Genomic DNA, 6,002 nt, shown 5'->3' on the forward strand with positions numbered 1-6,002 from the left:
GTGAGAATGAGGAATGAATGGATATTGGGGAGTTGTATCAGGAGTCAGAACCAGCAGTGCAGGGAAGGGAAAGGGACAGACACAGTGACAGTTACACATAACTATAAACCCAGTGAGAATGAGGAATGAATGGATATTGGGGAGTTGCTTAGAATGATATATATAAATAAAATTCTGTTTTTGGGTTGAGTTCCCCTTTAAAGAATAAGAAGTGTGCAGCAAAGCTAAAATAAAATAATACCACTAGATGGCAGCCTTGCACCGGGCTCGGGAAATTCTTAGCAGCATCTGATCTGGTGTTTGGTGTCATTTTTAACTAACTCACTGCTATACCCCAGCCATTCAGCAGAGCCAGTGCGACTAGTGATACTCATAGCCTGTACAGAGAGATACCATAAAACTATGGCACATAGGGATTCCCCTGTACTAAGCACAATTCAGCAGGAACAGCCCCCTAAGTTTGCTCATAGCCTGTACAGAGAGATACCATAAAACTATGGCACATAGGGATTCCCCTGTACTAAGCACAATTCAGCAGGAACAGCCCCCTAAGTTTGCTCATAGCCTGTACAGAGAGATACCATAAAACTATGGCACATAGGGATTCCCCTGTACTAAGCACAATTCAGCAGGAACAGCCCCCTAAGTTTGCCCATAGCCTGTACAGAGAGATACCATAAAACTATGGCACATAGGGATTCCCCTGTACTAAGCACAATTCAGCAGGAACAGCCCCCTAAGTTTGCCCATAGCCTGTACAGAGAGATACCATAAAACTATGGCACATAGGGATTCCCCTGTACTAAGCACAATTCAGCAGGAACAGCCCCCTAAGTTTGCTCATAGCCTGTACAGAGAGATACCATAAAACTATGGCACATAGGGATTCCCCTGTACTAAGCACAATTCAGCAGGAACAGCCCCCTAAGTTTGCTCATAGCCTGTACAGAGAGATACCATAAAACTATGGCACATAGGGATTCCCCTGTACTAAGCACAATTCAGCAGGAACAGCCCCCTAAGTTTGCTCATAGCCTGTACAGAGAGATACCATAAAACTATGGCACATAGGGATTCCCCTGTACTAAGCACAATTCAGCAGGAACAGCCCCCTAAGTTTGCTCATAGCCTGTACATAGCCCTACTGTCTCCGTCTTGCCCTACTGTCTCCATCTTGCCCTACTGTCTCCATCTTGCCCTACTGTCTCCATCTTTTCCTGCTGTCTCCATCTTGCCCTACTGTCTCCATCTTGCCCTACTGTCTCCGTCTTGCCCTACTGTCTCCGTCTTGCCCTACTGTCCCCGTCTTGCCCTACTGTCTCCATATTGCCCTTCTGTCTCCATCTTGCCCTACTGTCTCCATCTTGCCCTACTGTCTCCATCCTGCCCTACTGTCTCCATCTTGCCCTACTGTCTCCATATTGCCCTTCTGTCTCCATCTTGCCCTACTGTCTCCATCTTGCCCTACTGTCTCCATATTGCCCTTCTGTCTCCATCTTGCCCTACTGTCTCCATCTTGCCCTACTGTCTCCATCTTGCCCTACTGTCTCCATCTTGCCCTTCTGTCTCCATCTTGCCCTACTGTCTCCATCTTGCCCTACTGTCTCCATCTTGCCCTACTGTCTCCATCCTGCCCTACTGTCTCCATCTTGCCCTACTGTCTCCATATTGCCCTTCTGTCTCCGTCTTGCCCTACTGTCCCCGTCTTGCCCTACTGTCTCCATATTGCCCTTCTGTCTCCATCTTGCCCTACTGTCTCCATCTTGCCCTACTGTCTCCATCCTGCCCTACTGTCTCCATCTTGCCCTACTGTCTCCATATTGCCCTTCTGTCTCCATCTTGCCCTACTGTCTCCATCTTGCCCTACTGTCTCCATATTGCCCTTCTGTCTCCATCTTGCCCTACTGTCTCCATCTTGCCCTACTGTCTCCATCTTGCCCTACTGTCTCCATCTTGCCCTACTGTCTCCATCTTGCCCTACTGTCTCCATCTTGCCCTACTGTCTCCATCCTGCCCTACTGTCTCCATATTGCCCTTCTGTCTCCATCTTGCCCTACTGTCTCCATCTTGCCCTACTGTCTCCATCTTGCCCTTCTGTCTCCATCTTGCCCTACTGTCTCCATCTTGCCCTACTGTCTCCATCTTGCCCTACTGTCTCCATCCTGCCCTACTGTCTCCATCTTGCCCTACTGTCTCCATATTGCCCTTCTGTCTCCATCTTGCCCTACTGTCTCCATCTTGCCCTACTGTCTCCATCTTGCCCTACTGTCTCCATCCTGTCCTACTGTCTCCATCTTGTCCTACTGTCTCCATCCTGTCCTACTGTCTCCATCTTGCCCTACTGTCTCCATCCTGTCCTACTGTCTCCATCCTGTCCTACTGTCTCCATATTGCCCTACTGTCTCCATATTGCCCTACTGTCTCCATCCTGCCCTACTGTCTCCATCATGCCCTACTGTCTCCATCTTGCCCTACTGTCTCCATCTTGTCCTACTGTCTCCATCCTGTCCTACTGTCTCCATCTTGTACTACTGTCTCCATCCTGTCCTACTGTCTCTATCTTGCCCTACTGTCTCCATCTTGTCCTACTGCCTCCATCTTGTCCTACTGTCTCCATCTTGCCCTACTGTCTCCATCTTGCCCTACTGTCTCCATCTTGCCCTACTGTCTCCATTTTGCCCTACTGTCTCCATCTTGCCCTACTGTCTCCATCTTGCCCTACTGTCTCCATCTTGTCCTACTGTCTCCATCTTGCCCTACTGTCCCCATCTTGCCCTACTGTCCCCATCTTGCCCTACTGTCTCCATCTTGCCCTACTGCCTCCATCTTGTCCTACTGCCTCCATCTTGTCCTACTGTCTCCATCTTGTCCTACTGTCTCCATCTTACCCTTTTGTCTCCATCTTGTCCTACTGCCTCCATCTTGTCCTACTGTCTCCATCTTGTCCTACTGCCTCCATCTTGCCCTACTGTCTCCATCTTACCCTACTGTCTCCATCTTGCCCTACTGTCTCCATCTTGCCCTACTGTCTCCATCTTGCCCTACTGCCTCCATCTTGCCCTACTGTCTCCATCTTGCTCTACTCTCTCCATCTTGTCCTACTGTCTCCAGAGCAATAGGTTTTGGCTGCCGGGGTCAGTGACCCCCATTTGAAAGCTGCAAAGATTTAGAAGAAGAAGACAAATAAATAAGAAATAAATAAGGAAGACCAATTGAAAAGTTGCTTAGAACTCCATACAGAATAACAATAACCGGCACTACTGTTCCTGGGGGGGGGGGGGGATACGGGGCTCAGTGTTATTAGTGATACATAGAGGGAACACTCTGTTCTTGTGAGTCACGTTCCCTGCGCGGTGTCTCTGGTCAGGGTGGGGGGGGGGGGGCACCTATTAGCACTAATCAGGGCTCCTGTCTGGGTCCCGGGGAGAGAGATAAGTGCAACTAAACTGAATGGGTCACCCCCGCAGACTCACTGTCTCATTAGAGAGATAATAACGAGGGGGCGGGGCAAGATAACTCCCATGATGGATCAGTCCCAGGCAGGTCCCACACAGGACTCAGCTATGGTGCATCTGGGTCACTCATTCAATCCATCATTTCCCCCTTTAATAAACATTACACGTCTGTTTGGGCAATTGCTGAACAATCTGTTCTGGGCCTCCATTAGCCAAACTGGCCAACACTGGTCAGACACTGGGAGCCGGTGTAGAACAGGAAAAATGGTGTAAAACATTGACTTTCCCCTAAAGTTGTTGAGTACAACCTTCCTAAATGCTGCTGTTCTACCCAACAGTGGTTACTTAGCTGGTTGCTAGGGTCTTGTTTGACTTAGCAACCAGACAGTGATTTGAATGAAAGACTGAAATATGAAAAGGAGACTGAATAGAAAGATAAGGAATGAAACGTAACATTTCTAATAACATTGTAAGCTCACAGGGCGATCGTTGTTTGGTTGCCGGGGTCGGTGACCCCCATTTGAAAGCTGCAAAGATGTAGGAGTTGAAGGCAAAGTATTAAATAATTGTGAAAAATAAATAATGAAGACCAACTGCAAAGTTGCAAGGAATAGGACATTCTTTAACAAACTAAAAGTTAACCTAAATGAGGCCATTGGCCTACTTAATGGATATGGGTCTACCAATAGGAATGCTGCGTGCACTTTGAACACCCAACTCCCTAAGTTTTGCTGCTACTGAAGGTTTTCAGCACAGTTTGTAGAAGTGAATCCTCAGACTGAACCCTGTGTAAGTGTAATATCAACTAGCCACAACTGGCCACTAGTCTCCCTATGTTAGATAAAATGATAGGGATGATTCTCATTGGTGAATTCTTTTGCATGTGTAATTGAGTTTGGGGGAGCCGACTCAGTGTCCAACTGGCAAAGCAGCACTTTCCATCTTCATAGACATCTTTGCAACCATTATCTAAAGCCTCATTTGAGTGGAAATTGTTCCAATCAGCTCAGCTAGAAAAGGAGGCTGAAAATTGCCCACTAGTCCCCCTATGTTAGATAAAATGATAAGGATGATTCTCATTGGTGAATTTGTTTGCATGTGTAATTGAGTTTGGGGGAGCCTACTCAGTGTCAGACTGGGAAAGCAGCACTGGTAAGTCTGACATCTAACCTCCCAATGGCCCACCCATTGCTGTTACTGGGGGCCATTGAGCAAATTTGCCCATGGTCAGTAACCCATGGCAACCAATCAAACTGTTGCATTCATTCTTCTACCTGCAGCTGATTAGTTACTATTGGTTACTGCCCATGGGCAAATTTGCCTAGTGTTGATAAATGAAGCCTCACTGCCTCTACTCCCCACAGCCAGACACCCTAGCTAATGGCCCCCAGGGTAAAGGAAATGGAGCCAGGACCAGACGGCCAGTGGGACAAGCCCTTGAGAGCAGCAGGACCAGGGCCAACCATGGTATCTTCTGGTTTCTGGCCAGTCAGACCCCGTGCCTACTTTGGAGAGCTATGTATTTGAGTGGCAACATTCTGCTGAGGCTTTACTTGCCCTTTGGTCATTTTCTTTAGATTAACCTTGATTTTGACCAAGTGCCAACTTTGGAGAGCTTGGGATTGGAATGGCAACATTCTGTTGAGGCTTTACTTGCCCTTTAAAGGTCATTTTCTTTAGATTAACCTTGATTTTGACCAAGTGCCATTTTTGGAGAGCTTGGGATTGGAGTGGCAACATTCTGCTGAGGCTTTACTTGCCCTTTAAAGGTCATTTTCTTTAGATTAACCTTGATTTTAACCAAGTGCCTACTTTGGAGAGCTAGGGATTGGAGGGGACACATTCTGCTGAGGCTTTACTTGCCCTTTAAAGGTAATTTTCTTTAAATTAACCTTGATTTTAACCAAGTGCCATTTTTGGAGAGCTTGGGATTGGAATGGAAACATTCTGTTGAGGCTTTACTTGCCCTTTAAAGGTCATTTTCTTTAGATTAAGTTGAATAGTCCAACCCAATTACTGACCATATGATGTTTGGTCAGAACTTAAATTGATATTTTTGTTTCCATAAAAAGACACAGCGTTCTATCTCCCGACCACGTTGTTCCGTCTCCAGGTCCTGAGTGGCCAATCTGCACGAAGAGCTCATCCTCTCGATATTCCTGTTGTAACCGGGCAGAACCAGTTTGACTCCATTTCTCAATATCTCGTGGCCATTGATTGGCAGTTGGAGCCTTCTGGACACATTGTATTGTGATGAGCCGACTACTCCCTCGCAGCTGGGCCGCCGGCCGGCCAACATTCTTCCTCATCTAACACGACCGTCCCACAGAGACCTTTAGGAAACAGCGCATAATGGACTTCCATTTATTTCTTTCCCTAAAACAAACAAATGCTGTATTGCATTCCTCGGACTAAAAATACAGGAGAAATTAGCTTTACGGGGAAGAATGCGCTGGAGATATTTTAGATATTTCCACGCAGAAGAAAAATGTAGCAGATGACTTCACACCTGTCAGCTGACCGACGGCTCCACAAACTGGAATATCA

This window comes from Xenopus tropicalis, chromosome 4 (assembly GCF_000004195.4).
Source record: "Xenopus tropicalis strain Nigerian chromosome 4, UCB_Xtro_10.0, whole genome shotgun sequence".
NCBI classification, from domain to species: domain Eukaryota; kingdom Metazoa; phylum Chordata; class Amphibia; order Anura; family Pipidae; genus Xenopus; species Xenopus tropicalis.